At 39.3% G+C, this 18,356-nt stretch overlaps 1 pseudogene; it reads left to right on the top strand.

Annotated features, from left to right (window-relative positions):
- Nucleotides 1-10,463: 10,463 nt before the first annotated feature.
- On the top strand, nt 10,464-12,048 carry LOC129073097 (neuropilin and tolloid-like protein 2; annotated as a pseudogene).
- The last annotated feature ends 6,308 nt before the right edge of the window (nt 12,049-18,356 follow it).

Genomic DNA, 18,356 nt, shown 5'->3' with positions numbered 1-18,356 from the left:
ATGTCAGATTGTTGGAATAAGGATTGAAAAGAAGCAACACCATTTCCAATTGCAGATGATAAGAGCATGTACCTGTAAAACTTTAATCAATAATAAAAGTAACTCTAAATAATTCAGTAAAGTAACAGGATATAACACTAACATACACACATCATTAGCTTTTATATACACAACTGTAACCAGTTAGCTGATAAAATGTTGGAGAAACCCCCATTTACAATAGCAACAAAAAAAGATAAAATACCCAGGAATGAATTAACCAAAAAAATGTGCAAAACCTATTTGAGAAAAACTTTTTAAAATTTCTGAAAAACACAAAAGTAGACTTGGACATATAAAAGAATATCAGTTTTCCTTTGGAAAAAAAGACTCAATTCATAAAGATGCAGTTCTTCCCAAGTTACTATAGTAATAAAAACAAAAGAATTTTTTGTAAAGCAATTTTTAGTAAGATAATGTCAATAAAAACACTAACAAGGTTTTCATTTTTTATGGAGTTCAACAAGTTGATGCTGAACTTCATATAGAAGAATAAATGTGTAAGCATAGATTTGAGCCCCTTTTTATAAAATTTTCATGGGGATCACCTCTGCCAAATGTTAAAATACACTCTTAAGCCTCTAGAATTAAAACAACATATTACTGGTGCATAAGTAGACAGACCAAAGAAAAGCCAAGGAATAGACTAGACCCTTATACATAAGGAACTGTCAGATCTGAGACATGTGGTATCTCAAGTCACTAAAGCAATAAAGGGGCTTTTAATAAATGGTGATGGGACAACTGGATAGTCTTCAAGAAAAAGATAAAATTAGATCCATATCTTACACCATACAGAGGAATAAATTTCAAATGCATAGTGGAATTGAAGAAACCACACCAACACTGGAACAAATTATGAATGAATTCCCCTTTCCTTGGGAGTAGGGGAAAGACACTAACCCAATAACTTCTAAATACAGCCTTTGGAACACGTGTCTTCAGGCTATTATGGAAAGGTTTTCTTTACGACTCACAAGTCCAGATGCAATAAAAATAGAGAATGACAAATTTAACTACATAAAATAAATAAAGAGAAATTCTAACATGGAATTTAAACACCCACTCATACATAAAGTTAAAATACAACTGGAAAACTGGGAAAAAATATTTGTAATATATATCATTGTTAAAAGGCTTCTGCATATATAAAACACACTATTAAAAAAATAAAGGAACAAAAAAATTAAAACCCTGAAAAAAATAAGCAAACAATATAAGTTTGGGAGTTTATACAAATATAAATTGGGTCTTTAAATATACCAAAAGAGAAATGCAAACCAAAAACTAAACCGAGATCCACATTAAAGGGTGAAAAAGATATATAATATAACTATCAATCAAACACTAATAAAAAGAAAGCAGACTTCAGAACAAGAAAAATTACCAGAGATAAAAAGGAACAATATAGGAATAACTGCTTGACTTCCGGTCAAGATGGCTGAGTAGGTGAACTCTGTGCTTATCTACTCCTATACTCACACCAGAATTACAACTCAATTATCATCTTAATTATTATAAATTAAGAACAGTCATCATTGAGAACTGGTTTCAACTTGCATGGTAACACCCATTCAGTGGCTCCAAGCCTGGCATAAAATGGCGTCCAATCTTGGCCTGGAATGTAGCTTCAACTGAGTGGTCACACGCCTGGCACAAGTGGCAGTTGGCCTCTGCTTGCATTTTGGTGCCCACCAAAGGGTGCCAAACCCAGAAAAAGTAGCAGCCAAGCAGGGTTCACAGCGTAGCCTCTGCCATGTGGCCCCAAGCCCGACAAGAGTGGCAGCTGACCTTGGCCGGCACGGGAGCCCTGACCAACCTGGGGGCTGGCTTCAGACCACCCCAAGCACCACCCAACTGGGTCCACAAATGACACACTCAAAGGATCAGCCTCCTGCACAGTTCATCGGCTGTAGCTGCAGCCAAACCATGGCAGCCAATCAGCCTGTGAGGGCCAAGCCCACCCACTGACATGATAACAGCAATGAAGGCCCAACAACAGGGGGATACTCACAGCGCACACATGGGACCCCAAGAGCACCTGGCTCGGGTGACAGGAGAAACTGCACCGGCGGGCCCACAGGACGCCTTCTACACGAGGCCTCTACCGAATCCTGTCAAAGGCCAGGAGACGTAGAGACCTGCCTGAGGTATAGAAATGAAGACGGGGAGGTGGCCCAAATGAGCAGACAAAGAAACACGTCCCAAATGAAAAAACAGGACAAAATTACATGAAAAAAAGTGAGTGAATTGGAGACGAGCAATCTACCAGATATGGAGTTCAAAACACTTGCTGTAAGGGTGATCAGTGAACTTAGGGGTAAAACAGTTGAATGCAGTAAGAACTTAAACAAAGAGGTAAAAGAAAAACATAGAAAAAGGAGGTAAAAAGTGTGAAAAACAGCTAGTCGGAAATGAAGCATACAAAACTGAAATGAAGAATATACTCGAAGGAATCAGCGGCAGATTAAATGAAACAGAGGATCAAATCAGCGACCTGGGAGGCAAGGTAACAGAAAATAGCTAATTGGAACAGCTAACAGAAAAAGACCTCTCTGGGACAACATCCAGTGTACCAACATTCACATCATGGAAGCACCAGAAGGAGAAGAAAGAGAAAAGGGGATTAAAAACCTGCTGGAGATAAACAATGACTGAAAACTTCCCTAACCAAGTAAAGGAAATAGACTTACACGTCCATGAAGTGCAGAAATTCCCAAAAGGGCCCATATGAAGACGCATCATAATTAAAATACCAAAGATTAAAAACAAAGACTCTTAAAGAAGCAAGATGAAAGCAGTTACTCATGTTCAAGGGATCTCCCATGTGACTATTAGCTAATTTCTCAAAAAAAAAAACACCAAAAAAAAAAAAAGAAAAAACTTTACATACCAGAAGGGAATGTCACGAGATAGTCAAGGTGATGAAAACCAAAGACTTACGATCAAGATTTATATACACAGCAAGGCTATCATTTGGAATCAAAGAAGAGATAAACAGTTTCCCAGACAACAAAATACTAAAGGAGTTCATCACCACTAAACCAGTATTACGAGAAATATTAAGCGACTCCTTTAAGTAGAAAAGAAAAAAATCAAAAACATGACTAGGAAAATGTAGGAAATAAAAGGTTTCCCACTGACAAAGGCAAATATTTAATGAAAACAGTGGATCAACGAACTATGTATAAAGCGAGTACAAAGGTTAAAAGACAAAGGTAGGAAAATCATTTGTAATTATAACAATCAGCTGAAGGATACACACACAAGATGTAAATAAGAGTGACAAAAACACCCCTGACCCGTGTGGTTCAGTTGGTTGGGCGTCGTCCTGCAAAGCGAAAGGTCACTGCTTCGATTCCCAGTCAGGGCACATGCCTGAGTTGCTGGTTTGGTCCCTGGTTGGGGCACATACAGGAGACAACCAACTGATGTTTCTCTCCTTCCCTCCCCCTCTCTCTAGAAATAAATAAATACAATTTAAAACAAAACAAAACAAAAATAAAATAGACTGCTATAAACAAGCTAAAAATCTTTAAGGCATATAAGAAATAAAGAAAAAAGAATCCAAACATAACACTAGAGAAAGTGATCAACATACAAGAGAAGAGAGCAAGAGCTTAAAAAAAGAACAGATACCGTATGATTTCACTCATATGTGGAATCTAAAAAACAAAATAAACAAATAAAACAGCAGCAAACTTAGAGACACAGGAAAGAAATTGGTGGTTTCCAATGGGAGGGGGTTTGAGGGACGGATGAAATAGGTGTAGGGATTAGGAAAATAGAAACTGGCAGTTCTAGAACAGTCACAGGGATGTAACATACAGCATAGGGAATATAGTCAATAATAGTCTAATAACTATGTGTGCTCTCAGATAAACACTAGACTTAGCAGAGTGACCATTAGGTATATAAATGTCTAGTCAATATGTTGCACAACTGAAACTTATACAATATTGTATGTCAACTATAAGTGAAAACTAAATTAATTAAAATTTTAAAAAGTCTTCATATACCTAAAAATAATCTAATAAAAATGTATACGCCTTCTACACAAAAATGTATAAAGAATTATTGAGAAGAATTAATGAAAACGTAGTAAGTGGGAAAGAAGGGTGATCTGCTACGCTGCAGGTCTGAAAGCGTGAGCATGGTAAAGGCCAAATATATCTAGAGCCAATGCAATCTCAGTTAAAATCCCAATAGGTTTCGTATGTGTGTGGAAATTTAAAAGTATATAAAGGACAAAGATCATTCCGGAAATGTGGAAAAGGAGGAGGAGGTAGTTGGAATATTAACACTATTAGGGACGGATTTATTATAAAGTCACAGCTAATTTGACTCTTGTATCAGTCCAAGTGTATACCAGCAGACAGAGCAGACCACAGGTTCCAGAAACAGGCCTGTGCGGTTAGGGGAAGTTGATCGAGGATCGGAAGCACTGAGCGATGCTGAGCACAGATGATCTGTTCACTAAATAGTGTTGGTTCAATTACATAATAATAAGAGGGAAGGGGATTAAACTTGATCCCTACTCAAATCATATGCAAGCACATCACTCCTGGTGAATTACAGACCAAATGTGAAAAGTGAAACAATACAGGTTTTTAGAACAGGAGACTTTTCTTATGACTTTGAACATTTTCTTATGACTTATGACATCTTCATGACTTTGTTTCTTAAAGGATACAAAAGGCATTAACCTCTAAGGAAAAGGTTTACAAATTGGACTAAATTAAAATTAGGAATATCTGAACATCCAACGTTAGCGTTAAGAGAATTAAAAGACAAATAAGAGGCAATATGTTTGAATTACATATCTGACGAAGGAAGACTCAACGAGAAAAGACAAATAGAAAAATGAATGAGATAATCACTTCGCAAGTATACATTCAAATGGTCAATAAAAGTATGAAAATGCTTTTAATTTCAACTGTTACTGAAGAAATGCAAGTTAAAACCACACTACTTCTATTAAAAAATGAAGAAGCCAGTGTTGGCAAGAATGGGGAAAAACTAAAACTCTCAGATGTTACTGGTAGGGATATAAGTTGGTACAACCACTTCTGAGACGTGATCAGGAAGAATCTTTGAAAGTAGAGCCCACAGTTTCCCTCGGACCCGGGAAGGCAGCCTCAGGTGGTACAAGAGAAGAGCTTTCATGTGCAGCCCAGAGACACAAGCAAGGGTGTCTGGGCAGCAGTATTTGCGGTGACTTAAAGCTGGAGACAGCCTAGACCCCTACAGCCCGTCAGCGGTGGAATGGAGACACTAATTGGGGTGTATTCTGATAGCAAAGCAAGTAAACCAACAACTGCAAAAAACATGAATGAATCTCACCAATATAATGTTGGACTAAAGAAAGCAGTCACAAAAGGGTGCATGCTGGGTGATTCCTTGTCAGCAAAGTTAAAGAACAGGCAAAAGGAACCTGCAGTTTCAGAAGCCAGATGAGTGACTTCCTGGGGGGAAGTGGTCAGGAGGGAACTCCTGGAGAACCAGTAAGCGGCTAGTTCTGGATCTAAGCGCTAGGTACTGGGTGGGGGCAGGGCAGGGGGTGTTTGTTTTAACCCTAGCCTGAGGATATGTTTATTGATTTGAGAGACAGAGAGAGAGGGGAAGGGAGAGAGAGGGAGAGAGAAACATCACTGTGAGAGAGAACCGTAGATTGTTGCCTCCCATACATGCTAGACTGGAGACCGATCCTACAACTTAGGCCTGTGCCCTGACCCAGGATCAAACCTGCAACACTTCGGTGTACGGGACAACCCTCCAACCCGCGGAGCCACGGAGCCAAGGCCCGGGTGTGGTTTTGTACCGATTTGTCATGCTCTACGCTGGGGGATTTTTGCAATTGGGGCATATGTATTTCAATAAGAATTTTTTTTAATCGAGTAAACATTTCATTGGATGTTGAGACCACCCTGGCCATTTGGGGTTCTTGGTGCCACGGAGCAAAAAGCAGAGAATAAGCCGAGGCGATTGACTTGATCACCAGGTGGAAATCGTGCTACTGACACCCACGGAGTAACGAGCACCAAGGCCGAAAGCCAGCCTGTTCACGGGTGCTCTTTGGCCACCCTGGCCTGTCGTACTGGTCAGGGGGACACTGTGGCCCCGCAGGAAAAGCCAGACCCCTAAAAAAGGATAGCATGGGAATGAAAGTTGGGGGATTATAAAAATGGTGTATCCAGATGGTTTAAATTAACTAGCTCTCCCCACTGCTGCTTTCTAAACCTTCAGGGGATGCATCTCCTCCTCATAGTTTTCTTGGTAGCTTTTGACTGAGCTAGACAGGTCAGCCTGACCCGGCCTCGGTTCTGCCTCACAGTTTAAGTGATAAGGTTAAATTTGTGCTAATCATAATAATTTTTTAAATATGAAAAATCATTCTATGGAGACAGAGGCCCTAGAATTTCTTGCTCTGTTTTCCAGAAGAATATTTAGTGAATGTAAGTGAGCTCAGTGATTTCTAGTCACGTGAGCTGAAAGAGTTCCTTTAACATATGTGTGTTGTGTGCATGTGTGTGCATGTGTGAGCTTACTTATACTTGACCAACTCTCACATAATTATAGTTTTGCCTTTGGTATACATTCACTGGCAATCACCATGTTACAGTTGAAAATAGGATGTTTAATGTGACTTTTTCTGTCTATTCGTCTCTCCTGTTGTCATATTTTTAAATTTATGTTTTCCACATTGAATAGTAACAATAAAATTTACCACCTCTCTGTGTCTTAAGAAAAAGACTGGTAGACGTCCATGCAGACAATGAGGAAGAAAGAAGTCATCATAGAATGTTCCAGAAGAAGGTGGGCCAGACTGTAAGTGGCAATTCTTGTTGCCTGGGAGCCAGTTGTCGCGTCAGCTTTTTCCTAAAACTGGACCCACCACACAGGAGAGATCCTAGGAAGTAAGAGCTTTTGTTTTTTCTTCAGTTTTGTTTGTTTTGTTTGTAGTTTCTGCATCTGTGAGATGGAGGTGGCAGTAAAAGTACCAAAATCCTAAGACTGTTGTAAGATTAAAGGGACTAAAACACCCATAGTGCTTAGACCATGCCTGGCACCTAGAAAGCACTATATAATCATTTGCTTAAATAAAAGTACAAGTCCTAGAGTGAGACAAATGGCTTAAGCTTACTAATAGCATGGCCTTAGGAATGTCACTTAACCACTGTAAAATCAGGATTAAAAATTGTACTGATCTTGCAATGTTTTCATGAAGATTAAACAAGTTAATACATCGGTTATGAAATTTGGGCCAATGAACACACACCCATGTTTCAGACCCTGCAAACCACTTTCCTGCAGGTGGTTTTGGCCCTGTGGGGTTTTGCTGCCCCCTGCTGGGCAATTATGTGTATTTTTAAAAATCGGCTATTGCCGTTGCTCCCAAAATCCTCTTGTCATCTAGCGAAAAGCTAATCGTCTTCAACAAGTTTATTTTCTCTGCACGCATTTCTTTGGCTGCTGTGATCAAACGTGGTTTTACTTAAATCACCATCTGTAAATGGCTTTCCTTATTTGGTGACAAATGAGCAACTTGGCAACTTACTTCGCTTGCAGCCCTATTTCCAAGTTTTATTTTTACGAAGAAAATCGGCTGTGTTGAGGTATTCCTGTTTATGTTTTCTAATTTTCCTGATCGTTGCTTTCCTGTGAGTTGAGTATGTTATGTAAGTGCTTAGTCTGGTGATGCTGGTCAGTGTGATTTGCTCAGTTTTCTTCATAAATGTTGGGATTTGAATTTCACATAATTTTCACATGATATTCTCTCTCTCTCTCTCTCTCTTTATTTATTTATTTCTCTCAGTCACTTATAAAGGTAAAAGCCATATGCAAAAACAGGTGCTAACCAATTTGGATCTGCAATCCATAGTTTGCAGACCCCAGACTAGAATTATCCACCAGGATTCACCCCTGTCCTGAGGCAGACCAGGCTGTGAGTTACAGAGAGATACAATGGGGACACTATCCCTGCATTCTTTAGAATGCCAGAGAGGGTGGCACTCCTCTCTGTCATTGTCCCAGTGAAGCAGCGTGTCTTACCCATTTTTCGGCCACCCCGTGTCTTCCCTTTCTATGGTGAATTTCACCCCACAGGCAAGAATAAAATATATGTTGAGAATCTTTTCATTGATGTTCATAATGGAAATTGCCCTGTAGTTTCTTTTCTTGTAGTATGTTTGTTGGCTTTGATATTAGGACTATGCTGGACTCAGAATGAGTTAGGACGTACCTCCTCCTCTTCAGTTTTTTTGGAAGACTTCAAGAAAGATTGGTGTCAGTTCTCTAAAAGTTTGGTAGAATTCCCTAGGGAGGCCATCAGATTCAGAGCCTTCCTTTGTCAGGAGGTTTTTGATTACTGGTCCAATCTTACTGCCAGTGATAGGTGAGTTCAGATTTTCTTTGTGATTCAGAATTGATCTACGTTATACAATCTGTGGGCGTACAGTTGTTCACGGGGTTCTCTTATAATCCTTTTTATTTCTGGAGGATGGACTCTCCTTCAGTTCTGATTTTAATAATTGGAATGTCCATTGTTTCTTGTTCAGTCTAGCTGAAGACTTGTCAATTTTATTCATCTTTTTGAAGAACCAACTTCAGGTTTTTTCTCTATTGTTTGTCTATTCTCTGTATTATTCATCTCAGCTCTAATCTTCATTATTTTCTTCTTTATACTACTTTGGGTTTAATTTGTTCTTTTTTCTTTTTGTTCTTCTTGTTATTTTTAAGTTGTAAAATTAGGATGTTTATTTGAGACCTTTGGAACTTTTTTTAATGTAAGCATTTAGGCCTATAGATTTCCCCCTTAACACTGTTTTCGCTACATCCCATAAGCTTCCTCTGTTGTATTTTTATTTTCTTTAATCTTTGAGTATTTTTTAATTTCCATTGTGATTTTTTTATTTGCTTCATTAGTTCCTTGAGAGTGTCCTGATTAATTCCAGAATTATGTGAATTTTCCAGTTTCCTTTATGTTATTGATCTCTAATTTCATTCCGTTGTGGTCAGAGAAGATATTTTGTATGGTATCTCTCTTTTTTAATCTATTGAAGAGAAAACTTGTGACCTAACATCTGGTCTATCCTGGAGAATGTCCTATGTCCACTTGAGAATATGTATGCTGTTATTGTTGGGCAGAGTGTTTGTATGTGTTTGTTAGACTAGTTGATTTATTGTGTTGTTCAAGCTGTCCATCCTGTTTCCTTCCTTATCTTCTGTCTGGTTGCTCTGTCCACCATGGAGAGTGTGGTGCTGTCTCCAGCTACTCTTGTATTATCTGTTTGTCTCATCAGTTCTCTCAATGTTTGTTTCACAGATTTTAATGTGCTGTAATTATAAATCTTTATACTTGTCCTTTCTTCTTGCTGTATTGAACCTTTTATTAAAATATAATGCCTTTCTTTGTTTAACATAACTTTTAAAATTTAATGTCTATTTTGTTTGGTGTTAATGTAGCCACCCTGCTCTCTTTGTACTATCTACACAAAATACCTTCTCCCATTCTTTCACTTTCAATTTATTTGTCTCTTTGGATCAAAAGTGAGGCTCTTGTAGACAGCATAGATTTGGATCCTAATTTTTTTAATCCATTCTGCCAACCTCTGTCTTTTTGACTGAGGTTGCATTGGCTTATAACGTTCTAGAAGTTTCAGGTATACGACATTGTAATTTGACATCTGTATACATTTAGCATCAAAGGACTAGCTTTTATTTGTTATCAAATCACTAACTCCCTTTACCCGCTCTCTCCTCCCCTCCCCCCTCCCCCTCTGGTAACCACCACTATGTTGACTGCAGATTTTTTTGGTTTGTTTTGTTTGTTCAGTTTTTAAATTCCATATAGATGGACAGAAAAAGGAAGAAAGAGGCAGAGACAGAGTCTGAGAGAAAGGCAGACGCATACAGTGGGACAATCAGAGACAGACACACAAAGACGGAGATGAACACGGTAGGGTTGCAGGAAACGGGGAGGTGGAGAGAGGAGTAATATTAGTGAGCTCGTTCTGCCTGGGAAAGCAAGTATTGTTTCCACAGGCGGGGCATAAACTTTGTATACCATGAAGACAACCGAAGAAAAAAGTTATTATTTGATTATTCATTGCAGCTCCTGTATTCTTTCAAACGTGAAGGCCAAAGCTCGGGTCTGTGGAAACAATTTTGCCTTTGAATAATAGCGCCACCAGGGGGCGCGGTTGACACGTGGCTCTCGCCTGCCCGGCTTAAAGGAGCCGGGCTCCCGGCCCAGCGGCTTGAGCCGGACGCGCCTGGCAGTCCCTCGTGGCCCCGCCGCTGGGCTCCCTGCGGGTCGATGGGGCAGAGCACCGCGGAGCCGCAGGCGGCGCCCGCAAGGGGCTCGCGGATGGAGGGGCGCAGGACGCGAGGTCCGCCCGCGGGGAGACAGTCTGGTGGTCGCGATGGGCACGGAGCAGAGCTGCGGCCGCGCGGGTCTCCGGGAACCGGGCCCTGGGTCCGCCGTGTTAGTAACCGTGCTGGTAGTGGAAGGCATGGCTGCGGCCCAAAGGACCCAAGATGGACAAATGATTGGAATCAAGCGTACTCCTGCCACCTAGTGTGGCATTTGGGTTCGACCCAGCACTAGAGGTCATTTTGCTTCGCCTAATTATCCTGCCTCGCATGCACCAAACAAGGATGGTATCTGCATTTTGGAAGCTGCTCCGCACCAATGAGAAAGTTGACCTTCGATGAACATTTTAACATAGAACCATCCTTTGAAGGTGGGTTTGATCACTTGGAAGTTCGAGATGGGGCATTTCGTTTCTCTCCGCTCATGGTTCAATTCTGTGTTGTGAAAAGTCCTCCGTTAATCAGATGGACAGGGACGTTCATGTGGATTTGGTTTAGTTCTGATGAAGAACGTTAAGGACTGGGATTTCGAGCAAAATATTTATTTATTCCAGGTTCCGATTTTGCTTACCAGGAGGTATTATAAACCCCATCCCAGACTGCCAGTTTGAGCTCTCAGGAGCTGATGGAATAGCACATTTTAGTCGGTGGGAACAAGAAATAAAAACGAAGCCTGGCCCTGCAGTGGACTATATATGGACAATTGAAGCTACTCTGAAAGGTAAAATGTATTTGAGGTTCCTAGATTGTCAGATGGAGCGCTCCAATAAGGCAAGAGAAACTTCGTTGCTCTCTACGACGGAAGCAGTTCTAGCGAAGGTCTCCAGGCCACGTGTTGCAGCACCGTGGCCAATGGCTTTAATGCTTGAATGGGAGTTGGAGGGACGCGAACAGGGGCAACGAAGGCAGCCAGCTGGCGGGTTCAGAGTGCTCCATCCCATAATCCTCTCTTCCTTTGTGGGGCCTCTGGGCTCAGACACCGCCTTCTTTGCCATAGCAACCCGTGCCTCAGTAGCTCTTTAGTGTGCAGCGGTGTCCAAGGTTGGGCATACCCTTGGGCTGGGAGCCATTGTAAAGAAAATACATAAGCAGGACTATCTGAACAGATCACTGAAACTCATGGAACAATTATTGGCACTACACCGTGGACTGTCTTGGTCCTGTTCGTTATTTCTATTTCAGTACAAGTAGAACAGCCTCGAAGAAAGGTCAGGGGCTTGCAAAACCGCTTTGTACTAAAACCGGACTTCAAGAAGCGTTTCATCCTCCTCATTGTGACCTGTTCTCGTTGCGGGACGGGGGTCTGCCCACCTGGCCGACTTGTCGGAGGAACTGGGCAGCTCCCAAAAGATGGCAGCTCGTCCCGCTGTGGCCACAACCGTCAGAGCGGATTGCGAGCCTCCGATGGCAAGCAAACCTCACAGAATTCCCTTTGAAATGACCTTGCACAACCACGGGCAGTGAAAACACTTACTAGCACCTTCCAAATAGAGTAGCTACCCTTTCAAACAGGTGCCTGAGTGCCCTGACCAGGCCCTGGAAGACAGTGATGGAGATTCCTTGTGACATTCACGTCAGGGGTGAGGAGATTCTGCACGAGCATCCCTATCCTTCCACTTTTAATCTTCCACTGAAGGCGGCATTAATTATTAAGTGTGTCTGTGTTAGAGAGGATTGGGGTCTTGAAGATCTGGGCAGTTCTTACTAAATGGTATTCTTGCCAAGTACTAAAATGTAGCACAGTATTTTGCAGACCAGCTGTAAACAGGATGAACTTGACAGGGACTCAGCCAGACAAGTGTGGCCAACTGCAAAGAAGAAATCAATGTGTAATTGACCAAATAGTGTATATAAGCAATGGCTAAGCCTCCCTTGTGGGAGACAAGAGCTTTGAGTATGAATCTCCTGTCTCCTTGCTGCAAGTAAATAAAACTGCCTTGCAAAAGCCACGTCTTGCTCGAAGAGAGCACCCCAAGAGACGAACCCCTTAACTTCAATAATATACGTATCCAGTCTGCAGAGCACCCCTGTTCTCAGCAGCCAGCTTTGTTCTCTTAAATCAAAACTAGGAGAACTTTTGTTTTCTGATAACCTATTATAATGGGGAACTTTTTTATTATCTCAGATAGTCTATATGTGTTCAACCAACCAAGGGACTTACTCCACTCGGTGAAATAATAATAATCACCTATTACCTGATATCATATAAACAAAGAACGTGTTAAATGCCTTTTGAAGAGTGGAGTGTGTGTGATGAACCAGGCGTGGGCTGCCTGTTAGCCTTAGCAACAGGCATCTGCTCTTGAGTGACGCAGCTGTCAATATTTTGATCTTGCAATAAGTTTAACATTAAGATTTGCCTTTATGTTCCTTTTACTTTTTTCTCTGAATTTAATTTGTTGTGTAAGCCAGTAATTTTAGCATTTCATTGTCTCTCATAAATGTAAGTGGTTAATGTACCACACATATTTCCACCCTGGGCATTTGTTCTAGAATTTGTTAAAATACGATAGTTACGGTCTTAAATGCCAATTAAGACTTAGAGTTATGCTTCGTCCATCTGCTTCATCCTGACTGATTTCTCTGCCATTGCCTTATAATTACTGGGTCCCTCGTCTTTATTTTCTGTGAGAAGTAGATGCTGTGATTGATCTCCTTTAAGTCATATTTGGTCTTAGTTATACTGTGAAATTTCATAATTCTGGGATGTATGTACCACTGCCAATTATGACTTAACACTTAAAAAAGATGAAAACCTCTAGAAGTCCTTTGAAATTTCCCAAATTTGGTCCTATTCGGTGGTAGCTCCTTCATCCCTGCAAACAAAGAGTCATTTAATTCATTTTTAAGGATGCCTGTCATTATGTTTATTTTCCAATGTTTCTCTTCACCAGATGTGTTTTGTATTATTTTTATGAAAAGATTATTTAGCTTCTTTTGTATTAGTTTACCTTATAGCATATGGTTACCAAGGCTGAGTTAAAGGAAAATTCCTAAGAGACTGTTTAAACCTTTCGATTGCTTCTTACTTGGGACAATGCATTTTTCTAGTTCTTACCAAGAATAACAATTTTATTATAAACTTCACTATTGATCGTATGTTTTTTATGTAATATAAACAGTAATTTAAGAAAATGATTTAAAATTCATGATTTTTTAGACTTTTGACATTATTTGATACTTTACAAACTTTATTAAGTCAAGATTAAAGAACCACATGACAGATTTCTTTGGGTTCACTTTAGCTGCTTTGTGGATAAATGTGCTTTGATAGAAATGTACACTGTGATTTATTGTAAAGGCCTTGGCAGTGTGTGCACAAGCATTCTGTTTCTTTGGTTATTGCATTTGGTTTATGATGATTTTTTCACTGTGTGATATTCTAAAACACTACAGAAATCTTGAATTAAAATATACATTGTTACATGATTCTTTAATCATGTTATTTATGGCACTTAGGTTTGGGATCTTAAGATACATATGGAAAAAATCCATTAATTGAATTATAACTGATACAGGCATGGTACTCCAACAACAACAACAACAACAACAACAACAATAATAATACCCCTGGGGTCAGACAGCCCATGTTTTGTTTTCTTTTGTTTGATTGTTTGTGGGTCTGTTCGCCCATTTCTTCCATTTGTCTCGCTTTAATAGATTTTCAGAATTATGGTGTCAAAATTGCATGACAACTGATTCTTATTTTGCAGCGAGATGTGGTTTCAAAAATAATGAAGAAGGCCGCGGAGGCGGAGGAGCTCCGGAGGACGACTTCCGGGACAGGAAGAGCCTCCAGCTTGGCCACAAAGGGGAGACCGCAGCGTCCCAAATGCATTTCTTTAGCGGAACTTTTTGAGTCAGAAACACCTCTTCTGGTGGTTGCCCGAAGTTTCGCCTACATTGTTTAGGAGAGAAACCAATGGTATTTGTTCTGGGCCCTGTAGTGTTCCTGCTATGGACACCTCGCCTCTGTTGGGTGGGTGTGCTGTTTCTTGGCCAGAAAGGTTTTGAATCCTCTGGTCCTAGAAATACTAGGAAGTGCGGAGACTTATCTTCCTTCAGCTCCAGGGTTGTATCAAAAAGCTATGTAGCATTGTTTGATGCCATCAGAAACATCAGTGAAAAAAAGAATTGTGAGAAAAAGTGCACAGACACACTCACTAACACATCAATGTCTGCTTCTGCTTTGACTGTGCCATTGTCCCAAAGTTCATCGTTTCTGTATTCTTCTCCAGAATGCTTCCCAAGAGAAAATCAAAGCAGAAATACATAGAGAATAAAAAGACAACAGAAAGGATTAATGAAGCGAAGAGCTGGTTCTTTGAAAAGATAAATAAAAGTGACAAACTTTTAGCAAGACTCACCAAGGAGAAAAAAAGAAAAGACCCAAATAAATACAATCAGAAATGAAAGAGGAGAACTTATGACAGATACCATAGAAATTCAAAGGATTATACAAGAATACTCTAAAAGGGTGTATGACCCCAATATGGATAACTTCAAAAAGGGGAAGTTTATACAGCTTTTCTAGACTGAATCATGGAGAATGAGGAAAACTGAGTAGACCCATTACAAGTAAGGAAATTAAAAGAGTAATCAAAATCCCCCAAAAAACAAAAGCCCACGACCAGATGGCTTTACTACAATTTCTACTAAACACTCAAAATAGATGGGATACATATCCTTCTCAAACTATTGAAGAAAAATATTGAAGAGAAGAGAGTGCTTTTGAACTCATTTAATCAGACCTACATTACCCTGATCCCAGAACCAGGCAAGAACATCACACAAAAAAGGAAATTATAGGCCAATATCTCTGATGAACTTAGATGCAAAAATCCACACCAAAAATAAAAGCAAATAAAAACAACAATACATTAAAAGGTATATACACCACAATCAAGTGGGATTTATTTCAGCGATGCAGGGATGGTTCCACACTTGCAAATCAATCAATATATAAGCCACATTAACAAAATGAAAAACATAAGTTATATGATTATCTCAATAGATCCAGAATAAGTATTTTACAAGATAGAACATGCATTTCCGATTTCAAATCTCTCAATAAATGAATATAGAAGAAAAGTACTTCAACATAATAAATCCACGTATGACAAAACCAAAGGTATCATCATACTCAATGGTGAAAAACTGAAAGCTTTTTCTCTAAGGTCAGGAATAAGACAAGAATGCCCACTCTCACTACTTTTATTCAACATTTTACTGGAAGTTCTAGCCAGAATAATTAGGCAAGAAAAAGAAATAAAAGGCATTCAAATTTGAAATGAAGAAGTGAAACTGTCATTATTTGCAGACGATATGATTTTATATATAGAAAACCATGAAAAACAATTAGAAATAATAAACAAATACAGTAAAGTCACAGGATACAAAATCAATATACAAAAATTTGTTGCATTTCTCAATACTACCAACAAACTATGAAAAAGAGAAATGAAGAAAACAATCCCATTCACTATCTCAACAAAAGAATAAAATACCTAGGAATATTTAAGAAAGTGAAAGACTTGTACATTGAAAACTATAAGACATTATTGAAAGAAATTAAAGACAGAAAATAATAGTAAGATATGTGTTCACTGATTTGAAGAATAAATATTATTAAATTGTTTATATTACTTAAAGCAGTATATAGATTCAGTGTAATACCTATCAAAATCCAAATGGCATTTTTTCACAGAAATAGAACAAAACCCCACAAATATGTATGGGACCACAAAGACTCTGAATAGACAAAGCAATCCTGAAAGGAAAAAAGAACAAAACAAAGCCAGAGATACTATACTTCCCAATTTCAAACTATACTGCAAGCTGCAGTAATCAAAACAATATGGTATTGGCCAAAAAACCAAACATATACATCAATGGAACAGAATTGAAAGCCCAGAAATAAGCACATACATAAATGGGAAACCAACTTAGGAAAAAGGAGCCAAGAATATACAATGGTGACAGAAAAGTCCCTGTAATAAATGGTGTTGGAAAATGGGGTAGGTATATGAAAAAGGGTGAAACCAGACAACTATCTTACACCATATACAAAAAATTAACTCAAAATGTAAGATCTAAAACAATAAAAGTCATAGAAGAAAACATAAGCACTAAGCTTCTGGAGGTTGGTCTTCATGGTGCTTTTGTGAATTTGACTCTAAATGCAAGGGAAACAAAAGCAAAAATAAACAAATGGGACTACATCAAACTAAAAAATCTCCTACATAGCTAAAGAAACTACCTACAAACCAAAAAGGCAACCAGCTGAATGGGAAAAGATATTTGCAAATGATACTTTCGTTAAGTGGATAGATCCAAAATATATATAAAAACTCATACAACTCAACAACAACAACAACCACTAATTGTTTGATTTTTTAAAAAGTGGGCAGAGGATCCAAATAGTCATTTTTTCTAAGGAAGACATACAGATGGTTAATAGGCATTTGAAAATACTTTCAACATCACTAATTATTAGGGAGATGCAAATCAAAACTACAATGAGATACCATCACCTCACACCTGTTAGAATGGGTATTATCAAGAAAACTAAAAATGGCAGGTGTTAGAGAGAGATGTGGAAAAAAGGAACCCTCATACCCTGTTGCTGTCACTGTAAATTGGTGTAGCTCCTATGGAAAACAGTACAAAGATTCCTCAAAAAGTCTAGAATAGGACAACCATACAACCAAGGAATTCCTCTTCTGGGTATTTATCTGAAGAATATAAAAACATTAATTCAAGAAAGATATATACACCCTATATTCATTCAAGCATTACTTACGATAGCCAAGATACAGAACAATGTAAGTGTCTGTTGACAGGTGAATGGATAAAGATGTGGTACATATTTACAGGGGAATGCTATTCAGCTATAACAAATAAAAATTGTCGTTTTCAACAATATAGATGGATCTTGAGTGTGTTATGCTAAGTGAAATAAGTCAGAGGGAAAAGAACAAAAACCATGTAATCTTACTCATATGAGGAATATAAAACAAAAAAGTAACACAATAATAAAACAAACAAAAACAAACTCATGGGGACAACATAAAGGTGGTTACCAGAGAGGGAGAGGGTTGGAGGGGAGAGCAAAGTGGGTAAAGGGGGTCAAATATGTGGTAATGGAAGAAACTAGACTTTTGATGGTGAGCATAGAATAGGGCACACTGATTTCAAATTATAATGGTGTATACCTGAAACTTATATAACGTTATTAACCAATGTTACCTCACTAGTAAACAAACAAACAAAAATCTACCTAAAAAATTAGGAAATGGCTTGCTCAGATAAAGGAACTGTGGTCAAGAAATTGACCTTTAAACAACAACAAGAACTACTAATTCTTATGTTTCTCATTTGCGAACTTTGCTTTTCCTTCAGTATTTTGAATGAGTTTACTGCACTCCTGGAACCATAGCTACTTTCTTGAAAGAATATACAGCACCAGACTTACAACGTCAACGTGCACACTTCCTTTTTGTATATCTCGTTGCCATGACATGTCCCCAGTCACCTCTGCTTTTCATCTCGACCTCTTCCTCTCCAGCCACAGGTCACCTGCTGCGATAATTCCCACCCCCTTTGGCTGCTACATTCCTATCTGTGCCCTTTCTCCGCATCCCTGCTTCCTGTAGACCTGACTCATTTGGCATCTGTGTGCATTTCTGACCCTCCAGCCTCCTACACCCGGCTCCAGCTCGATTCGGCCCCAGCCCATTTCCTGACTGTGCGCTTTGTTTCCCTCGCCCACTCCCGAACGCCATCCCTTGTTTTTTGTTGACTTTCATGCTCAGAACTGCCTCCCACTAACATTCATAAACCTCCTTACTATGATTGCTGAGATCGTTTCCCCAGCAGCCCCGCATTTAGGTCCTCATGTCACGCTCTCAGTTGTTCCCGTCCCATTTGCAGCAATTCACTTT

This window comes from Pteronotus mesoamericanus, unplaced genomic scaffold (assembly GCF_021234165.1).
Source record: "Pteronotus mesoamericanus isolate MK-2021 breed Mesoamerican mustached bat unplaced genomic scaffold, CSHL_Meso_final contig_347, whole genome shotgun sequence".
In the NCBI taxonomy this organism is placed as follows: Eukaryota; Metazoa; Chordata; class Mammalia; order Chiroptera; family Mormoopidae; genus Pteronotus; species Pteronotus mesoamericanus.
Note: the sequence above shows the minus strand (reverse complement) of the source record. Positions and strands in the feature narration are given on the sequence as shown.